The sequence below is a fragment of the Ovis canadensis genome, chromosome 1, assembly GCF_042477335.2.
Source record: "Ovis canadensis isolate MfBH-ARS-UI-01 breed Bighorn chromosome 1, ARS-UI_OviCan_v2, whole genome shotgun sequence".
Lineage (NCBI taxonomy): Eukaryota > Metazoa > Chordata > Mammalia > Artiodactyla > Bovidae > Ovis > Ovis canadensis.
In genome coordinates, this window is record NC_091245.1 from 244,409,267 (window position 1) to 244,433,526 (window position 24,260).

The window sequence follows — 24,260 nt, forward strand, 5'->3', positions numbered from 1 at the left end:
AGTCCTCATTGTTTATCTATTTTATGTACAGTAGTATGTATATGTTAATCTCAACCACTGATTTATCCCTCTTCCTATCCCTTTACCCTTTGATAATTTTGTTTTCTATGTCTGTGAGTCTCTGTTTTAGAAATAAGTTTATTGGTATTTCCTTTTTTTTTTGAATTGCACATATTAGTGATATATAATATTTATCTCTCTCTGGTTTACTTAACTTCAGTTCAGTTGCTCAGTCATGTCCGACTCTTTGCGACCACATGGTCTGCAGCACACCAGGCCTCCCTGTCCATTACCATCTCCTGGAGTCTACCCAAACCCATGTTCATTGAGTTGGTGATGCCACCCAACCATCTCATCCTCTGTCATCCCCTTCTCCTCCTGCCCCCAGTCCCTCCCAGCACCAGAATCTTTTCCAATGAGTCAACTCTTCGCATGAGGTGGCCAAAGTACTGGAGTTTCAGCTTTAGCATCATTACTTCCAAAGAAATCCCAGGGCTGATCTCCTTCAGAATGGACTGGTTGGATCTCCTTGTAGTCCAAGGGGCTCTTAAGAGTCTTCTCCAACACCACAGTTCAAAAGCATCAATTCTTCAGCACTCAGCTTTCTTCACAGTCCAACTCTCACATCCATACATGCCTAATCTACTTTATATTGATACCAACTTAATTTCAATAGCATATATTTATATTTTCTTCTAATAGAGATCTATTCTCATTCTTCTTTGTTTTGTAATTGTCAAATTACCTTTTTTATGTCTATCAAAGATTATAATTATTACTTTATTCATTTTACTTTGAATAAAATAGAAAAAATGTTACAAAAGACATTCTTTTATATTATGTAATTATGTTTACTGATGCTGTTTAACTCTTCATGTGGATTCAGGTCACTGTCTAGTGTCCTTTCATTTCAGCTGGAAGAACTCTCTTAGTAATTATTGTAGGCTAGAATCACTATAGGCGGGTTCTCTTGGGGTTCCTCCCTAGCAATATCTCAATTTTATCCTTCATTTCTTGAAGGATAGTTTTGCCATATATAGGTTTTGTATGTTTGTAGCTTAGGAGGCTATATCAATAACAGACAAAATAGACTTTAAGGCAAATTGATTCTAGAGAAAAAGAGACATTTTATAATGAAAAAATGATGAGCCCATCAGGAAGACAGAACAAGTACAAATGTATCAAGGAGAGCCCTAAAATACATGAACTTTTCTGAGAAGTCTACAGACTTTTTTTCAACACTTTGCATATTTTGTTGTATTGCGTTTTGACTCCACATTTTCTGATAAAAGTCAGCTTTTACATCTTATTCAGAAGTATTTGTATGTATATAAGTAGCTTTTGTTTTGTTGCTTTGAAGATTTTCCCTTCATCTTTGACTCTTCTCTATTGGCCTATGATATTTCTAGGTATGATGATATTTAAATTTATTTTATCTGAAGTTCACTGACATTCTTGGATGAGCAGACTAGTATTTTTCATGAAATTTGGGACATTCTTGACCATTTCTTCAAATATCTTTTCTTTCTTTCTTTCTCTCTGCTCTTCATGAAATTCCCATCCTGTGTATGTTGGTTTCCTGTTCCTATTTACAAGTCTGTGTGGATCTGTTCATTTATTTCATTCTCTGTTCCCCAGACTGGATAATCTCTCTTGAACTGTGACATTTGATGAGTTTTTCTTCTGTTAGCTTGAATCTGTTTCTGATTCCCTCTAATAATTTTTTTTTCAGTTATTGTAACTTTCAGTTGCAAACCTATTTCTATTTGATTATTTTATATTTTAAATTTTGGTGAGACACCATTGTCATATTACTCTTTATTTCTTTAGATGTGATTTCCTTTAGCTCTTTAAACATTTTTAATAGATGATTTAGAGCTTTTACGAACTAAGTCTAAAAGCTTATCCCCTCAGGGATATTATTTTATAACTCCTTTTGCCTTTTTATGTGACACATTTCTTTTCTTTTTCCATATCTCAACTTTTTTGTTGAAAATTGGACATTTTATTGCTGTCTTGCATACAGGGTCATCATTGTCATCTTTCTAAATTCCATATATATGTGTTAGTATACTGTATTGGTATTTTTCTTTCTGGCTTACTTCACTCTGTATAATCGGCTCCAGTTTGGGAACGCATGTACACCCGTGGTGGATTCATGTCAATGTATGGCAAAACCAATACAGTATTGTAAAGTAAAATAAAGTAAAAATAAAAATTAAAAGAAAATTGGACATTTTAGAAAATAAATTGTAGCAACTTTGGTTTCAAGTCTTATCCCACTGCTCACATTTCAGGGTTGTTGGAATTTTATTGTTTTTCTTATTGCTGTATATTTGTTCAAAGACTTACTTGGGCTAATTCTATAGATTCTTTATTTCTATAGTATGTAACTGTTGAATTCTCTGGGATTTTTTCAACTCAAAAATTTAAAATAACATTTTAAATTTAAAATAATTCTATTTTAAACCTGCCATCTTATAAGTCACCTCTGATTCAGTATAATTAAGTGGTCAGCCAGTCCAAGTTTTGATGAGAAAATATCCTTTAATACATTGTTTATATATATTCTACCTTTGCCAAGGGGATCTGTGTAAGAAGACATGCTTTCAAATTTCAGGTCATTTATAAGATAGCCTTAGCGTTCATTCCCTGCTTGCTAAAGGCCTCAGGTTCAGTCAAAAATTAAAGTAGCTTTCTTCTTAACCAAGTCTTTTATGAGCTGTGTGCATGCTTTTGCAGTATTTTAGATGTCCAGAGATATGTTGGAGCTTTTCAAATTTCCCTGTAGCCATTTCATTATCTAAGATTTCCTTTTAAATTCCTGGCCAGGCTTTTTCCAGATGCAGTGTTCCTAGCAGATTGGAGTTGTTTCAGTAATGACCTGGGGAGTAGTACCCCTCTTTGCCACCTTTGGCTTCGACATTTTCCACCTTTGGTTGAAATCTTATTAAAGCTTTTTTTTTTTTTAAATCATGTCAGTAATAGAGATTTTTCATGAAACTGCATGTTTGGACATTTTATTGACTGTGTTTTGGAGATGGTGTTTCTTATGGAGCTTCAAAAGAATACAGTCCTATCCACTGGCTGCAAGACTATTAGCCTTTTGTGGGTATGGGGAGCAGAGATGGGAACTGTGCCAACTTAAAATACAATTGACCCCACTATCTAGAGATATTCAACAATTGCTCTTGTACAGATGACTTTGTTCTTGTTCTGATCATCCTATTCATCCCATGGATGATGGAGGATTCCATTAACCTAAATAGCAGAGACTGGCTGCATGCAGGGTATTTGATATTGAACAGATGAGACTATCAGCAGTATGTTAGTCAAATATACATACACCTTGAGGGAAGAGGACACCACATGCCATGCACAGAGGTTGCACCTGGAAAGAGTGAGACAAAAGACTGTGGGAAATAGGTTTTGTAATAACAGGAGAGTGGGGTGCTGTTGTCTCAGGAGGTTGTGACTTGTTTGAATAATTTTGCTGGCTGGCAGAGTGGTGAAGCCAATTACCTGGGCAGGGAGCCTTCTTGGTTGGGATAGTGAGAAGCATATTTCTTAAGAGCAGAAGAAGTCCTGGCTATTCCTTGGAGGACTCATCAGGCTCAAAGATATTACAGCAGCACATGGGATTTCAAGCCTTACAACACAGCTCTTAGCTTTGGTGAATAGAGTCTAGAAATGGTTACTTTTAGTTGTTGTGTCAGTAATTTTGTCATTTCTGTAAGAGACTGAGTGGTTCACAGAGGTTCTCACTCTGCCATTCTGGAAGCCATTCTTTGATTTTCCTTGAATATTAGAATTTGGTTCCTGGCTGATGGAAGGCTCTTCATTAAATGGAATCAGCCATTGGAACTTTAGAAAAGATCTAATGAAAATGCTTCTCAAAGGACTATCGTGCTGCATGGAATTTTTCAAATGTGTTAGTTTTTTGTATAGACATGATAGAGAGAAGAGACACCCAAAGAAAAAAACATATCAATCCAAAATGTTAATGGTGGTTTTTCTCTCTGAATGATTCAGCTATAAAGTGACAATTACTGCTTGTCTTCATGTTACTGTATATTTTAGAAATTTATATAATTTATCTATGTATTGTTCAGATAATCAGAGAGATGAAAAAAGTCTCCCTTTAAAATGGTTGACAATTAACAGTGATAATGAAGAGTCATGGCACAATGCCATTATAAATCATTATATGATTATTAATATAGAATATGAGAAATAACTTAGTTTTGAGTAATATCTTTACCATTTCTATATTTGAGTATGTTTTCTCATGTCTTTAAAAATAGGAATAATAAAACAGTATAGGGTTGTTGTAAGAATTAAATAAGATAATATACTAAAAAGTGAGCACTTAATGAATTCTTGATAAATGTTGGGTCATAGTTCCTTCCAGAGCAGAAATAAACGAGCACTGGAATAGTACACAGTGGTAATAATACTGTGGGAGAAAGAAGAGTAGGAAAAGTTATGTGAATTACATGCAGAACAGCCTCATTTTGACTGGGTGGTAGGCATTTGTTTAGGGAGAGGAATACAAAGTATTCCAAGATTTTGAAAAAGTGAAACATCACTGATTTAACATTTGTGATTCTACCTGGACCTGACATATTATCTCTAAACTGTAGACTAAAATTCTTTTTTCAGTTTCATTTTTGCAATCACACTTATTCTATATTTATCCAACATGTACTCTAAAGTTACTCTATGTTTTCTATGTTTATCACACACTCTTTTGTGATTGTTGAATATGCTTAGGGCATCAAAATACTGCAAAATATGTTTCTATAATTTTACTAGTTTTCTTACCTTAATCATTTCTGTTTTCTACACATTTAATGCAAGTTTTCTATATAGTTTTAAGAACCCCATAGTGGATATCAGATACCACAGGCTTGAAGTTTTATTTTTTTTTATTTGCCTTTGCTAGTTTTGGTATCATCATTCATCTGCAAGCTTACCTTTTAGAAATAAATTGGTGTTTATAATTAAAGACTGTATCTGTGTATAAACTCATGCCATGTTTATATCCATGAAAATGAATATGGCTATATGTTTTATATAAACTTATACATAGATAGGTATATATGATTTAACAAACTATAACATGAAAGAAATTCTAGTTTAAGTTCTATGTGATCTAGATTGTTTTGATTTCTAATTTTTAACTTTTCATTATACCAATAAAAGTTAGTATGGAGAGGATAGCAAAGATTTTAAAATTTATTTTTATATTTTAGCAAATTATGAAATATTATAACTCATTTTGATAATTAAGTATATAGCTTTAAATTTTTGATACATTCTTAAGATGAATATTGCAGATTTCAAAATTCTTAATGTTCTTAAATATATCTGTTTAATGTTTCACACAAATTCCTACAATCATTAATGTGAAGCAATGCTTTTTAAGGCTATTATGTGCTGAAAATCTGTGGTCAAAGAATGAGAAATCCAGCTGCTTCTATTGCTGCAGTAGATTTAGAATAAAAGCTCTAATGTTTCTCAAAGAAAAAAGTAAACTGTATTTTAAAGGTTTCCACTCCCTGCAAGCAGGGAAAAAAGCCCTGGAAAAACTTGTGAATGCTTTGTCTTTTCTGCAAAACTGTGAAAACACACCGAAGCAGCTAGTTTACTCATCCTTGATTTCCCCGATGGCTGAGTTCCCATTAACTCACCGGAGAATGAGATGCAGACCCAGGGCCTTTACATGTCATTTTGACAAGACATAATGTCCGATCTTGTTTGTGTATGCCTTTCCCTTCCACCTCAAGCCCGCTTCACTACTGGTGGTCTGCCCGTGTGCAACACAGATGTTTCTCTCTCCGCTGCATGCTTTATTTTTCAAGTAGCTTCGGAGAGCATATGTTTCCATGTGAGCTTGTTCCTTCCTTCTTCCAACACCTTCTTGTGCTACATAAACAATCTTCATCTGCCCTCTCAGATCTGGGGCGCACCAGACTTTCACAGATGTCGATTTCTTTTTCAGACTGTTTGCCTCTGGTGAACACAGTCTTCAGATAATGTCTCCCTTCCTTCTCTGTTCCAAATGACTTGGAATGCAGATTTTTTCCCTCCTTTCAACTCAGTTTCCTTCTGTGACCCCAGCATGTTTTCGTCCCCTTTCTTCTAAGTCTGTCTGTGTACTAGCTCTCCAGATGGGATCAAGGATGAGCTCTTCCGGCACCTCATTTTATTCTCCTTAGGACTGTTTGGCTTGCAGGAAAAAAAAAGGCAAACTACATACGTTAAATATTTCGCATGTGGGGCTACCTATATTTATCTCATTTGTTTCCTTTTGAGGGTTTTTCATGTTTTACTTATTTGGTAGCTGTTATGGTTAATTATTTTCCCATTTTGGGGCTAGTTCATTACAAAGGGGGCCACCACAAATATATGTACATAAATATAATGTTGTATATAAATACATTTAAATGTAAATTAACAGATACTTTAATACCTTTTTTTTTTTTTTTTTTTTGGTAAAAGAGTTACCTCTGCTTGTCTTTCATTTCTTCCACATGTATTTGTTTGGCATTCTAATGCTGGTACCCAGAGGACTTTCTGGCACATAGTACCTTCTCAACAAAGCTGAAAAGGTCTCTCTTCACAAGGAATTTATATTTTAGTGTGAGAGACAGCTAATGAACAAGCACACATAGAATTAAGATAATTATGAGAGGATGCCAACTGAGCTGAAAATTCAAATGATAAACAGGAGCCTGGATGCAAAAATCATGATAATGAGAAATATGGGGAGGGGAGAGGAACAAGTGCAGAGTCCCTACAGAAAGACTAATGTGGGCATCGCTGAGAACAGGAGATGTTGCTGTGACTGACATGTCATAATGAGCATGGTGGAGAGGGAAGGACACAGTACTGAAGCAGAAGTCTGAAGCCAGATCATTTAGGGCATCTGAAGGTAAGGGTAAGAATTCTGAATTTTCTTCCAAATGCCCTGAGAAGCCATGGAGGTTTGTAAGCAAGGAAGCAGCATGATCTGACTTATGTTTTTGAAATGTTGCTTTGGCACCTGTGATAATTTCTCATATTGTTATTTTTTATTTTTAAAGACATTATTTTTAATACACTTTTATGTTCATAAAAACTGAAAGGGAGGTACAGAGATTTCCCATATACCCCCTGTCCCCACACATGCATAGCATCCTCCATTAGCAGTGTTACTCACCAGAGTGGTACGTTAGTTATAACTGGTGAACCTACACTGAGACATCATAATTGCCCAGAGTTTGTCTTAAGGCTCACTCTTGGTGTTGTATATCCTATGGGTTTGCACAAATATATAATGACATGTATCCATCATTTTGATATCATAGAATTTTCACTGCTCTAAAAATCCTCTGTACTCCACCTTTTCCTTCCCCTCATGCCACAAAAGACCACTGATGTTTTTACAGTCTCCATGGTTTTGCCTTTTAAAGAATGTCATAGTTGGAATCATACAGTATGTAGCCTTTCCAGATTGGCTTTTTTTCACTTAGTAATTATGCCTTTAAGATTCCTACATGGCTTGGTAGCTCATTTATTTGTAGAACTGAATAATATTCCATTGTGTGAATGTCATGATTTTTAAAATGAACAACCTTAATGTTATGATCAACCATAAAGTGATTTATGAAGTGATTTATTTTCAGAGAATATTTTGCTAACTCTTGTGGTTTTTTCTGCCTCTTTTTTTAACTAGCCTGCAGTATTTTTAGTAGATTATTGATAACCTCTTCATATTTCAAATTCAATTGGTTTGCAAATATTTTGGGGATTTTACCCATCAGCTTCACTCTCCTGAACCATGTCTTGTACTCACCAGGCCTTGCAACTCATGCATCTGTCCCTGCCCATATTCATGAGCATCTTCCCTTCCCTCCTCTAGGAATGCTCATCTTTCCATCACCTGTTTGGGAAGCATCTAATCCCCCTCACCCTAGGGAACTTCTGTGAAGCTTCCTGACCACCTTCTGTGTTCTGTTCTCGTACTCCTCAGAGACTTCTATAAAAACTCCCCCAATATAAATATTTATAAATGAGCAGTGAATTGGGAATCGCTGGAGAGCTAGAAAGGACAAACACTGTGAAGGACCTTGAGGGCAAGTTAAAAACGTGTTTATTTTCATCTCAAAGCGGTAGAGGGACTCCTGAAGAATTTCAGTGTGAGGGAAACAAGATCAGATTTGTCCTTTAGAAAGTTCGCTCTGGCAATATACCAGCAAGAAGGGTGAGTGGGATGAGAAAATGAGACTGGAAGCAGGCTGTTGTTTTAGGTTGGATGAGGCATGGTGGGAACTTGAAACTTTCACTTGCACGCACTCAGAAATAACAGTGGGAATGTTGAAGAAAGGATGGGTTCAGAAAGATTTAAACCATGCCTAACTGATGAGCAGCATGTAGGTGAATGTAATTCATTAATAGAAAGTGAGGGAGAGAATAGATTCTAGGATTCCTCCACTCCTGTCTTGAGCATCATGGTAGACAGTGATGCAATTCACTAATATAGGCATATAGGTTAAGCATTTGGGGGTATCTTTTCACACCACCAGTTTAAACAATTCCTCATTGTTTTTTTATCTGCTAATACTGAGCTTTCATTTTGGAAGTTAGCCCTCTTTGTTTTTTCACTTATGTTTTTTTATGTATATTAATTTTGAATTTCTGAACTACCTGTAACATTGCTAAAGTAGAAGAATTAAGCATTTTCATACTCTTTTTATAGATGAAATAATAGTGTTCCTTATTGGACAAATGTGTCTGAAGCAAGTTTGATGAGTTTGGGATATAGCAGGTGGGGACTCAGGAGAAATTAGGGCAGGGCTAGGAATGATTTGGGATCTTTCCCTGCTTCCCTCACCATCATCTCATAATGTCTCTGTCCTCCTACTACCAAATTGTTCGATTTCCTTTTAAGAGATGCCCAATAATTATTTCCTTAATACTTCATATATTCTGCACAAATGCATAATAGTATGCTTTCTTCAAATGATAAAGAAACTAGTGTCCTTCAAATATTGCAATATTTGCCAGTTTTAAAAAAATTATTTTTCAACAAACTTCCTCTTTGTCATGTATGTTTTTAAACTGAAAAAAGAAAAAAGGCCAAGATTTGTTTAGAAAGACTATATGCACTTTTTCTTTAATTGTGGTATAACCCTCTAACTCACTTTTGAGTTTGACTCCATCAATGGATTTGTCTATTTAAGACTTTAAACAAACAAATATTATCAGAGTATGAAATACATTTACTCTAATGGGAGAAAAACAGAAGATTTGTTAACATAAACCAAAAGATCAATGCTAAATAATTTACACTTATTTATAAAAATGCATTCAAGTTTCTAGGGCAAGGTGGCAGAGAAGAAGGACCCGAGCTCACCTACTCTCATGAAAAAACCAAAATCACAACTAACAGCTGAACAATCATCAACAAAAAAGACTGGGAACCTACCGCTAAAAAGAAGAGGCCATAATGAGACGGTAGGAGGGGGCACATTCATGTTACATCAGGTCTCATGCATGCTAGGTGGGTGACTCACAAACAGGAAAATTGTATCTCAGAGGTTTTCTCATAGGAGTGACTTCTGAACCCTAGGTTAAGCTCCCCAGTCTTGGGGTCTGGCATCAGGAGAAAGAATCCCCAGAGCATTTGACTTTGAAGGCTAGTGGGGCTTGAGTGCAGGAGCTCCATTGGACTGGGGGAAACAGAGACTTCACTCTTGAAGGATGCACACAGGGTCTTCTGGGCACTAGAACCCAGGGGGAAAAGCACTGTCATATGAACTGATGCAAGACCTTCTCACTTTTCTTGGAAGGTCCCCTGAAAAGGCAGGAGGAACCTTTGGCCCACTACAGGGACAAGCACACTGATGGTAGAGGTACTGGGGGAGTACTCATTGGAGTGAGCTGGAGATTGTCCTGGAGGTTGCCATTTTGAGGCCAGGCCTGGTCCCACCCAATAGACCTTAGGCTCCAGTGCTGGGATGTGTTAGGCCAAACAACCAATAGGGCAAGAACACAGCGCCACATATCAGCAGACATAGCTCCCTAAAGTCTTCCTGAGCTCACAGCTAACTCCAGACACACCCCTGCCTACCAGAGGGACAAGACTCAGTTCCATCTACCAGTGGGTAGGCACTAGTCCCTTCTACCAAGAAGCATTCACAATGCCCTTAGAACAACCTTACCCACTAGGGACAGACACCCAGAACCAGAGGAAATACAATCCTGCAGGCTTTGAGACTGCTAAAACAGAAAGATAAATGAGATGGCAGAGGAATACATTCCAGACAAAAGAACAAGATAAAACTGCAGAAAAACTAAGTGAAGTGGAGATAGGGAACCTACCCCAAAAATGATTCAGAGTAATGTTAGTAAAGATGATTCAAGATGTTGGAAAAATGAGGCATAGACCAAGAAGTTCCATTATTTAGCACATCATTGACCAAAGACATATTAATATACGTTTTATTACCTGAACATTATTGACTGGTGATGGATCAGTATGTTTTTACGAGTGATACAATTAACATCATCAGGTAAAGTTAGAGATTAAAATTGATCAAAGGTTCATTACACAAATTATGACTGTTATTCACATTTTGCTCCGTTAGGTTTTTATTCCAACTTTGTGTATATTATAAATGCAAGTTTATTACATAATATTTTCAAAAATGACAGATCATGAAATCTCTCACTTCTAAAAGAGCCCCCTGCAAAGACCCACCTTGTAAACTATCAGGTAAAATAACATATTCTAGAGAAAGTAATACCCACAAGACTTAAAAAAATGGCACCAGAAAGTGTAAGCCTACTTTTCCAAGGGAAAGTACAGTGAAACACAGTATGTTCTGGTGCCTATACTACCTATCATAACCTAGCAAAATATTAGGATGTTTTAGTAAGACATGTACAAAGTTTCAAATAAATACATTAAGTGCAAAAGAAGGTTGATATTTACTCAGGCATTTCACCATTCACTTACATAACAAATTGCTGGCCATAGGCGTTAGTTTCTACAAAATCCCTCTGGTCAATAATGTGTTAAGAAAGAGCCAAAAAATATAGAAGAATAAATAGATTTGAAAATACAATAACCAAGATGATAAATACACTACTAGGAATTAATAGACAAATAGAAAGAATAGAAAAGATATTTGAAGAAATATCAGTCAAGAATGTCCCAAATTTCATGAAAAATGCTAGTTTATTCATTCAAAACCTCAGTGATCTCCAGGTAAAATAAACTTAAATAAATCACACACAGAAATATCATAATTCAACAGGGAAAAGTCAAAATGAGGAAATCTTGAAAATACAAAAGCAACTTATACAAGCACTTCTGAATAAGATTTAAAGCTGATTTTATCAGAAACATGGTGTCAAAAAGCAGTGCAATGACATATTCAAACTGTTGGAAAAAGTCTGTAAACTTTTTTAAAAAGTTTGCATTTTGGAGATCTGTTGTAACATACATATATGTTAATACTTGTATCTTCCTGATGGGTTCATCATTTTATCATTATAAAATGTACCTTTTTTTCTCTGGAATCAATCTGTCTTGAAGTCTATTTTGTCTGTTACTGATATAGCCTCCTAAGCTACAAAGATTTAAGTTTTATATATGGCAAAACAATTCTTCAAGAAATGAAGGGTAAACTAAGACATTGCTGGGGGATGGGAAGCCTGAGAGAAACTTCTTTTAGTGATTCTAGCCAACAATAATTACTAAGGAGAATTCTTCAGGCTGAAATAAAAGGATAAAAGGACATTGGACATTGACTTGAATCCACATGAAAAGGTAAGGAGTATCAGTAAACATAATTATGTACATAAATATGAAAGAATGTCTTTTTGTAACTTTTTCCTACTATTTTATTCAAAGGAAGTACATGAAGTAATAATTATAAACTTTGTTGATAGACATATAAAATGCAATTTCTATGTTAATTACAGAACCAAGGGAGAGAGAGAGAATGGGTCTCTACTGGAAGAATATAAAAAGACATGCTATTGAAATTAAGTTGGTATAAATCTAAACTGGATTAAATAAAAATTATAATTCCCAGGACAACCACAAAACAAAACAAAAAATCCTCAAAAACATGATAGATATTTTTCATTATAACATTTTAACCAAAAGAAAGTAAAAATGGGGGAATGGGGGAACAAAAAAATATTCTTAACGTTGCTAATCAGAGAAATGCAAATCAAAAACACAATGAAATATCATCTCATACTTGTCAGAAGAACTGTCATTAAAAAAGGAAAATCAAAAAAAAAAAAGGAAAATCTTGGTGAGGATGTGAGAAAAGGAAACTTTTGTACACTGTGAGTGGGAATGTAAATCATGGCAGCCATTGTGAAAAATAGTATGGAAGATTCTCAGAAAATGAACTAACATATGACATGGCAATTCCACTCCTGGGGACATATATCTGAAAAAAACCTCACTGACTTGAAAAGATGCATGCACCGTAGTGTTCACAGCTGCATTATTTACAATTACCAGTGTATAGAAGCTAACTTCTACAGGCAGCCATCAATAGGTGAATGAATAAAGAATATGTGTATGTACATACACACATACATACACATGAACTCTGGAATACTACCCAGCCCCCCAAAAGAATGAAAATTTGTCATTTGCAGTGTCATGGATGGACTCAGAAGTCATAATGCTAAATGAAATGTCAGATAATAAGTGATAATGCTATCACGTATATGTGTAATCTAAAAATGACAAACTTGTGACTATAGCAAAAAAAACTTCAGACTCACAGATATAGAGAACAAACTAGTGGTTACCAGAGGGGAGACAAAAGGAAGGAGGGGGCAGTATAGAGGTAGGGGATTAAGAGGCACAAACTATTGGGTATCAAATAAAATAAGCTATAAGGATATATGTCCAATGTGGGGAATATAGCCACTATTTCATAATTATAAGGGAACTAGTAAGATAACCTTTAAAAGTTGTAAATCACTATATTGTACACTTGCACCATATATTTTACATTAACTATACTTCACTAAACAAAAGACAAGATATATAGGAAACAAATGTAATCTTGTTTTATTCATAAGTGCATTAGATTTAAATGGAGAAATTACTTCAGCCAAAAGGTAGAGAGAGACTAGAAAATAGATTTTTAAAGTTACCTTATTTATTATTTACAAAAGACAGATTCAAAAGCCAAGTAGATTGAAAGAAAATATGGGAAAACATAACATAAAACACTAAACAACAGGAAGCATTGGGCGCTATATCAATATCAGACAAAACAGACTTTCAGAACAAAATTGCATCTAAAGAGGGGGACATTTTATAATGAAAAATGATCAGTCCATTAGGAAGACAGAATGTGTTTCAACATTTAGAGACAAGATGGAGGAGTAAAAGAACCTTGAACGCATACCCTCTCATGAGAACACTAAAATCACAACTAATTGGTGAACAAGCATTGACTAAAAAGAAAAAAAAAAAGACTGTAATCTACCAAAAAATATATTCTATATCCAAAGTAGAAAAAACCATGAGGGATTAGGACAGATGCACTAGTGATAAAATCAAGTCTCCTTCCACCCAGGTGGAAGACACGTGGGGCTTGCGTGTAGGAGCTCCAGAGGGGGCTGGAGGATACAGAGACTCCACTCTTGCAGGGCACACACAAGGTCTCATGTACACCAGAAACCAGAGCAAAAGCAGTCATCCAAGTTCATGGAGCACAAAACATACCATGCAGGTTTAACCCAAGTAGGAACATGCTAAAATACACAGTAATCAAATTGACAAAATAATGACAAAGAGAAAAGTGCACCAAGACAAAAGCAACAGATAACAGAATTCCCAAAAGGTTATCAGCTGATAAATCAGCTGAAGTTTTGCTGGCCAGAAAGGAGTGGCACAATGTATCTAAAGTGATGAAACGGAACCTACAACCAAGAGTACTATACCCAGTGAAGCTCTCACTGAGATTTGATGGAGGAATTGAAAGCTTTATAGATCAGCATAAGCTAAGGGAATTTAGGAGAACCAAACCAGAGTTACAGCAAATTCTAAAGGAACTCCTCTATTTAATAAAGAAAAAGTCCACAATTAGAAACAAAATTGTGAATGGGAAAGCTCACCATTAAAGGCAGACATATAGTAAAAGTAGAAAGTTGCCTACACATAAATATGATATCAGAATCAGCAATCATGAGGAGAGTATAAATGCAGAATATTGAGAATGCTTTTGAGATTAGGAGACTAGTAACTTGAAACTATATACATATATATGTATATATATATATACACACACACATGCACATATATACATATGACTGCCATATCAAGTCTTCATGGTAAAGGCAAACCAAAAATATGCAAAAGATATACACACAAAAAAGGAATTCAAGCAAAACACTAAAGATAGTCATCAAATCACAAGAGAGCAAATGAGGAAGGGAAGAAGACCTACAAAAACAAACCCAAAACAGTCAACAAAATGGCAATATAAAGTATCAGTAGTTACCTTAATTGTAAATAGATTAAATGCTCTAACCAAAAGGCATAGACTGCCTAAATGGTTACAAAAACAAGACAGATACATATGTTCTCTACAGGAGACCGACTTCACATCTAGCTGCTGCTGCTGCTTCTAAGTCACTTCAGTCGTGTCCAACTCTGTGCAACCCCAGAAACACCAGCCCACCAGGCTCCACCGTTCCTGGAATTCTCCAGGCAAGAACACTGGAGTGGGTTGCCATTTCCTTCTCCAATGCATGAAAGTGAAAAGTGAAAGTGAAGTCGCTCAGTCGTGTCTGACTTGTAGCGACCACATGGACTGCAGCCCACCAGGCTCCTCCATCCATGGGCTTTTCCAGGCAAGAGTACTGGAATAGGTTTCCATCAAATCTAGGGACACATACAAACTGAAAGTGAAAGGATAGAAAAAGGTATTCCTTGCAAATGGAAATCAGAAGAAAGCTGGAGTAGAAATACTCATATCAGACAAAATAGACTTTAAAATAGTGTACAAGAGACAAAGAAAGACACTACATGATGATCAACTGATCACTCCAAGTAGAAGATATAACAATTTAAATTATATATATGTACCCAATACAGAATCACTCCAATATATAAGACAAATGCTAACAGTTATAGGAGGAAAAATTGATAGTAACCCAATAATAGTGGAGGTACTTTAACACCCCACTTACATCAACGGGCAGTTCATCTAGACAGAATATCAATAAGTAAACACAGGCTTTAAATAAACATTAAGCTAGATATACTTAATTGATATTTATAGAGCATTCCATTCAAAGGCAGCAGAATACGTAATCTTTTCAAGTGCACATGGACTATTCTCTAGGATAGATCACATACTGGGCCATAAAGCAAGACTTGGTAAATTTAACAAAATTAAAATCATATCTAGTATCTTTTATGACCACAATACTATGAGATTAGAAATCAACTATAAGAAAAATACTTAAACTGGGCTAAACTCTATGGTACTAAACATCAATGGGTCACTGAAGTAATCAAACAGGAAATCAAAAAAATCTAAAGACAAATGAAAACGAACAAACAAAAATCATGATCCAAAACCTATGGGATGCAACAAAAGCATTTCTGAGAGGGAAGGTTTTAGTTACTTCAGGAAGCAGCAAAAATTTCAGATAAACTATCTGACCTTACACTTAAATCAACTAGAGAAAGAAGAAGAAGAAAAGCTATTGTAGAAGAAATAAAGATCAGATCATAAATAAATGAAATAGAGATGAAGAAAACACTGGAAAAGATCAATGAAACTAACAGCTGGTTCTTTTAAAAAATAAAGTGGATAAACCTTTAGCCAGATTCATTAAGGAAAAAAGGGAGAGGAGTCATATCAATGAAATTAGAAATGAAGAAATAAGTTACAGCTGACACAATGTAAATACAAAGGATCTTAAGAGACAACTGTGATCAACTACAAGTAACTAAATGCCAATAGAATGAACAACTTAGAAGAAATGGATAAATTATTAGAAAGGTCCAATCTCCCAAGACTGAACCAGGAAGAAATAAAAAATATTAATGGACAAGATTGGGCACATTTATGGTGGTAGGCTGTAAACTAGAAAATATTAACAGACCAATCACATGTATTGAAATCAAATCTCTGATTAAAATTCTCCACAAAATAAAATTCCCCACAAGTAAAAGTCCAGGCCCAGATGGCTTCATAGATGAATTTTGTCAAACATTTAAAGAGTTAATATCTCTTCTTCTGAAGCTATTCCAAAAAATTACAGAGAAAGGAACACTCTCAAATTCGTTCTATGAGGCTACCATCATCATCCTGATAGCAAAACAAAACAAAGATACCACAAGAAAAGAAAATTACAAGAGGCTTTTTAAAAAACTAAAAATAGAATTACCATATGATCCAGCAATCCCACTCCTGAGCATATATCTAGAGAAATTTCATAATTCAAAAGGATACATGTAACCCAGAGTTCATCACAGCACTATTTACTATGGCCAAGATATGACTATACATATGGTACAACTTAAATGTCCATTGAGAGATGAATGGATAAAGAGGATGTGGTACATACATATAATGGAATATTGTTCAGTCATAAAAAAGAATGAATGCCATTAACAGCAACATAGGTGAAGTAAGTCAAAGAAAGAAAGACATATGATGTCACTTGTATGTGGAAGCTATTATAAATATGATACAAATGAACTTATTTATAAAATTGGATTATAAGTTTTATTAAAGCAGGAATATTTATTGATGCCTAATATAACATCAGACATTAAGCTAAATATTGGGCATACAGTTTTGAATGATACAACATAGTTCCTCCATATTAAGAAAAATTCATCTCAAATTCCTCCCTTTTTTTTTTTGATCAAAGGTACTGCTCTTCCCATTGTTTTTGCATAGGAAAGAGATGATGACCTTCTTGTGAATAAAGAATATTGTTGCATGAGAGGAGCACAGATGACTTACCTATAGTGACAGCTGGGAAGAAAGCAGGATATGACTTACTGTACCTATCAAATGCCAGCTAGTAAAGCTATTGTCCTCAATAAGCTTAGAGCAGGGGTTCCTGTTAAATGTGGCTACATAAGAGACTTTTGAACTACTTAATCCCTCAGATGCTCTGAATCTACTTATGGAGCAATTCCCTCTAAAAGAAACCCAAAAGCTAGCTAACTCTTAAAAATCAAGTGAATGAGAAAAAAATCCACATTAAAATGAATTGACATTATCTGATGATGGAGAAGACTCTTGAGAGTCTCTTGGACTGCAAGGAGATCAAACTAGTCAATCCTGAAGAAAGTCAAACCTGAATATTCATTGGAAGCACTGATGCTGAGGCTGATGCTCCTGATATGAAAAGCCATCTTTGGCCACCTGATGTGCAAAGCTAACTCACTGGAAAAGACCCTGAAGCTGGGAGGGAGTGAAGGCAAAAGGAGAAGAGGTGGCAGAGGATGAGATGATTAGACAGCATCATCAACTCAATGGACATGAATTCGAGCAAACTCTGGAAGATAGTAAAGGACAGAAGAGCCTGGTGTGCCACAGTGCATGGGGGTCGCAAAGAGTTGGACATGACTGAGACTGAAAAACAACAACCATGAAGGGAGCTTAGGAACACGTCTGGCACCTTACATGTTGCTCCAGGCCAGAGGACACATCACCTGGCTCTGATGACCAGCAGGACTTGTGTTTGCGTTAAGCTGGATTGTGGCAGAAAAAGGGACAGTTTGTGGCTGGCTGCCCCCAGGACTCAGCACAGAGAAGGCAGACAGACACTAATTTCTTAGCGAAAGAGGTCTATTTGAATACTTCAGGAGCTGCTGCTTAAGGGTCCTGCTTCGAATCAGTCTGCATCTAGATGCTAAAAGTAAGATCATCCATCCCCTTTGGTACACTGAAAGGTCTTGGCACACTTGTAACTACTGGGAGCCCAAAGAACAAATAAGGTTGTTCACACAATCACAGAGGTTTGAGAAACAACCAATGGCTAGGACCCAGCTAAACAATGCACAGAATCCAACAGAGAGAAACAAACAGGAATATCTTAAAAAAAAAAAAAGAAAAAAAAGATAAAACTCCAGAAACAATCCTAATAAGAGTTCAATGTAATTATCATAAAGATACTCACTGTAAAGATGCTCACTTTATAGTCTATAAAGAGAGGTCTATAGAGAAATGCATGAACAAAATGAAAATTTCAAGAGACGAAAATATAAGTACCAACCAAATTACAGAGCTGAAAAATACAATAATATAACTAAAAAATTAAATAGAGGAATTTGAAAGCAGACTAGGGGAAATGCAAGAAGTGATCAGTGAACTTTAAGACAGGACCCCTCTGGAAAAAGAATGCAGATAGTTTTAGGGACATCATCAAGTGGATACATATTTCCATTAGAGGGGTCTCAGAAGAAGAAAACAGAAAAAGGCAGAAACATCATTTGAAGAATAATAGCTGAAAATTTCCCCAAGCTGGGGAAGGAAACAAACATGCAAATCCAAGAAGACCAAAAAGATCCAGACAAGATGAACTCAAAATGACCAAACTAAGACGTATTATAATTAAACTGCTAAAATTTAAAGACAAAGAGAGCATCTTTAAAGCAGCAAAACAACCTTTTATGTATAAAGGAATCCCCAAAAGACTATCAGCAGATTTTTATTTGGAAACATGCAGACCAGAAGGAAGTGATCAATATATTCAAAGTGCTGAAAAAGAAAGCAAACTGCAAGCAAGGAATATTCTACCCAGAAAAGTCTTTCACATTTGAAGAAGAAATACAGAGTTTTCTGGATAAGCAAAAGGTGAAAGAATTGATCACTACTAGTCTGACTTTGGAAGAAACAGTAAAGGGAATTCTTCAAGTTGAAACAGAAGGGCACTAGTTAGTAACAGAAAAGTGTATCAAAGTATAAATCTTAATGGTGAAATTTAATATATAGTTAAATCAGAATGTTGTAATGGGTGGTGAGTAAATCACTTATAAATCTACTAAGGTTAAAAGACAAAAATAGTAAAACTACCTATAAGTACTATAATTTGTTAATACAAAGTACCAAAGGATGTAAACTGTGACAACAAAAGCAATATGAGAGGGAAGAGTAAAAGGCTACAGCTTTAATATGCATTCAAACATAAGTTGTTATGAACTTAAGTAGGCTATTATAAAAATACAAGATGATTTATACAAGTTTTATGGTAACTCCAAAGCAAAAATTTAATTGATACACAAAATATTAAGAGAAAGGAACTAAATATATCACTGTACAAAATCATCCAATCACAGAGGAAAGAGAAACAAATGACTTGCACAATAGCCAAAAACAATTTTAAATAGGAATAGTAAGCCCACTCTTACCAATAATCACTTTAAATATTAATGGGCTGAATTCTTTAATCGAAAGACAGGGTGCTGAAGGATAAAAATCTAACTATTGGCTGCTATAAGGGACTTATAAGAACACACACAGATTAAAAATGAAGAGATGGAAAAATATACCCCATGCAAAACAAAACTGAAGAAAAATGAGGGAAAATGTACTTATGTCAGACAAAAGAGGCTTTAATCCAAAGACCGTAGTAAGAGACAAAAGAGATTATTATACAATTATAAAGGCATCAATCTAACAAAAGGATATAACATTTGTAAATATTCATTAATCCAACATAGTAGCACTACATATATAAAGCAAATGTTAACATACATGACCAGAGAACAGACAGCAATACAAAAATAGTGAAGGACTTCAATTCATTTTCAACAATGCATAGATCATCAAGACAAAGTATCAATAAGGAAACACTGCACTCAAACACTTACAGAAGATCATTCCAAAATCACAGAATAAACATTCTTTTTAAGTGCACTTAGAAGATTCTTCAGGATTTACCGTAGCCACAAAACCAGCCATGGTAAGTTTTAAAACACTGAAATCACATCAGGCATCTTTTTGATCTACAATGTTACAAAACTAGATCAATTACAAGAAGAAAAAAATCTGGAAAATTCAAAAATATTAGAAAATTGAATTTTCACTACTGTAAAACCAATATGTCAAATAAGAAATTAAAGAAAAAATCTTGAGACAAATGACAATGGAAATAAAACATACCAAAACTTATATGGGATACAGCATAAGCAGTTCTAAGAGGGAAATTTACAGTGATAAATATCTATGTCAAGAAATAAGGTCTCAAACAACCTAAATTTACACCTCAAGGAGCTAGAAAAAGAAAAGCTAATTAAATTCAAAGTTAGTAGAATGAAGGAAACAACAACGATTAGAGAGTAAATTAATGAAAAAGAATAAAGAGACAGTAGAAGAGATTAATTAACTAAGAGCTGGTCTTTTGAAACAATAAAATAGAAAAACCATAGCTAGAGTCATCAAGAGAAAAAGAGGACTTCAGTAAAATTAGAAATGAGAGAGATGTTATAAGAGGAGACAACACCACAGAAAGAAACGTGTAAGAATCATAAGAGACTGATACATGCCAACAAACTAGACAACCTAGAAAAATAAAATTCTAAAAAGATACAATATACTAGAACTAATTTATGCACAAATAGAAAATCTGAACAGACTAAGTATTTGAAAGGAGATGGAATCAGTAATCCAGAATCCCTCTATAGCTTTGTAATCCCTCTAAGAATCAGATGGTTTTGCTGGTGAATTATATTAAAAAAAATAAAAAATTACCAATCCTTTCAAACTTTTCCCAAAACAAGAAGAGGAAGGAACATTTCTAAATAAACTTTATTAGCCCAGTTTTATTCTGATACTAAAACTAAGCAAGGCTACTACCAAAAAAAAAAAAAAAAAGGTCAGTATTTCTGAAGAACACAAATACAAAACTTCACAAGATATTAGCAAACTAAATTTAAGTATGCAGTCAAAGATCATCTACCATGATTAAGTGGGATTTCAGAGATGCAAGGATGTTCAACATCTGCACATCAATGTGATATATCACATTAATAAAATGAAGGGTAAAAATCATATGTCCTTTTAATAGATGCAAAAAAAGCATTTGACAAAATTCAATAACCAATTATTATTAAAAAAATCTCAATAAAGTGGCTGTAGAGGGAACATGCCTCAAAATAATAAAAGCAGTATATCACAAACCTACAGTCAACAGTATACTTAATGTGAAAAACCGAAAGCCTGTGTTCTAAAATCAGGAGGAAGTACAGGACACTCACTCTGGTCATTTTTATGTAAAACAGCATTGGAAACCCTAATTAAAGAAATTAGGCAAGAAATAAAAGTTACCAAACTTAGAAAAGAAGTAAAATTATCTCTATTTGTAAATAACATGATATTTTATGTGGAAAACCCTAAAGAATCTGCCAACAACAACAACAACAAAAACCTGTTAATGGGCAAGTTCAGTAAATTGCATGATATAAAAACATATACAAAATTAGTTTCAGTTCTATAAACTAATAATGGAATTAAGAAAACACTTCCACTTACACAATAATATCTAGGAATAAATTTAACTACTGATGTCAAAGACCTGCCCAATGACATTGATGATAGAAATTGAAGATGACAAAATGAACAGAAAGATTTTCTGTGCTCACAGATTGAAAAATGACTGTCATTAAAATATTCAAGCTGCCCAAAGCAATCTGCAGAGCAAACACAATCTTCATCAGAATTTCAATGGCACTTTTTTTTGTTACAAAAAAATAAGCAATCCTAAAATTTGTATGGAACCATAAAATATCTGAATAGCCAAAACAATCTTAAAAAAGAAGAACAAAGTTAGAGGCATCACAGTTCCTGATTTGAAACCCTATTTCAAAACTACAGTAATCAAAATAGTATGATATCAACATTAAAATAAGACACACAGATCAATGAAATAGGATAACCCATAAATTAATCTACATATATGATCAATTAACTTATGACAAAGGAGCCAAGAACATACATGAGGAAATAATAGTCTAATAATACTGGTATTGGGGCCACTCTCTTATGTGTGTGTGTGTTAGTTGCTCTGTCATGTCTGACTCTTTGAGACTTGAGGACTGTAGCCCACCAGGCTCCTCTGTCCATGAAATTCTCCAGGCAAGAATAGTGAAGTTGGTTGCCATTCCCTTCTCTAGGGGATCCTAGGTTGTTCAATCCTGAACCAAGGATTGAACCTGGGTCTCCCACACTGCAGGCAGATTCCTTACCATCTGAGCCACCTGGGAAGCCCTCCACTATCTTATACCATATAAAAAATGAACTCAATATAGATTAAAGATGTCAATATAAGACCTGAAACCATAAAAACTTCTAGAACATAGGAACTAAACTCCCTTACATCAATTTTTGATATGAATTTTAAAAATTTGATACCTAAAAAGAAATAAAAGTAAAAAACAAAAAAACAAGACTATGTCAAACTAAAAGCTTCTGTGCAACTAAAGATATCTTCAATAAAATGAAAAGGTAACCTACAGAATGTAGGTAAATGAAACTATGAGCCATGTCTTGTAGGGTCACCCAATATAGAGGTGTCATTGTGAAAAGTTCTAACAAAATGTGGTCCATGGAAGAATGGAGTGAAAAACCACTTCAGCATTCTTGCCTTGAGAACCCCATGAACATTTTCTTCAAGAAAATTAGAGATACCAAGGGAACATTTCATGCAAAGATAGGCACAATAAGGGACAGAAATAGTATGGACTCAAGAGAAGCAGATGATATTAAGAAGAGGTGGCAAGACTATACAGAAAAAGTGTACAGAAAAGATCTTAATGATCCAGAAAACAATGATGTCATGGTCAATCACCTAGAGCCAGACACCTTGAAGTGTGATGTCAAGTGGGACTTAGGAAGCATTACTACAAACAAAGCTAGTGGAGGTGTGAAATTCCACCTGACCTATTTCAAATCCTAAAAGATGATGCTATTAAAGTGCTGCACTCAATATGCCATCAAATTTGAGCACTCAGCAGTGACCACAAACTGGAAAAGGTCAGTTTTCATTCCAATCCCAAAGAAGGGCAATGCCAAAGAATGTTCAAACTACTGCACAGTTGCACTCATTTCACATGCTAGCAAGGTAATCCTCAAAATCCTTCAAGTTAGGCTTCAACAGTACATGAACTGAGAAATTCCAGATGTACAAGCTGGATTTAGAAAAGACAGACGAACCAGAGATCAAATGCCAGCATCTGTTTGATCATAGAAAAAGCAAGGGAAGTGCAGAAAAACATCTACTTCTCCACTGATTACACTAAAGTCTTTCACTATGTGGATCACAACAGACTGTGGAAAATTCTTAAAGAGATGGGAATACCAGACCACCTGATCTGCTTCCTGAGAAATCTGTATGCAGGTCAAGAAGCAACAGAACTGGACAAGGAGCAATCAACTTGTTGGAAACTGGGAAAGGATTATGTCAAGGCTGTATACTATCACTCTGCTTATTTAACTTTTTTGCAGAGTACATCATGCAAAATACTGGGCTGGATGAAGCACAAGGTGGAATCAAGACTGTCAGGAGAAATATCGATAACCTCATATTCACATGACACCACCTAATGGCAGAAAGTGAAGAGGAAATAAAGAGCCTCTTGATGAAGTAGAAAGAGGAGAGTGAAGAAGATGGCTTGAAACTCAAAGTTCAAAAAACTAAGATCATGGCATCTGGCCCCATCACTTCATGACAAATAGATGGGGAAAGAATGGAAGAAGTGAGAGACTTTATTTTCTTGGGCTCCAAAATCATTGCAGATGGTGACTGCAGCCATGAATTTAAAAGACGCTTACTCCTAGGAAGAAAAGCTATCACAAACCTAGACAGTATATTAAAAAACAGAGGTATCACTTTCCTGACAAAAGTCCATCTAGTCAAAGGTAGGGTTTTCCTAGTTTTCCCAGTAGTCATGCATGGATGTGAGAATTGGCCCATAAAGAAGGCTGAGTGCCAAAGAACGGATGCTTCTGAACTACGGTGCTGGAGAAGACTCTTGAGAATCCCATGGAAAGCAAGGAGATCAAACCAGTCAATTCTGAAGAAAATCAACCCTAAATATTCATTGGAAGGACTGACACTGAAGCTGAAACTCCAATATTTTGGCCATCTGATGCGAAGAGTTGACTCATTGGAAAAGGCCCTGATCCTGGGAAAGATTGAGGGCAGGAGACGGGGGTGACAGAGGATGAGATGGTTGGATGGCATCATCAACTTAATGG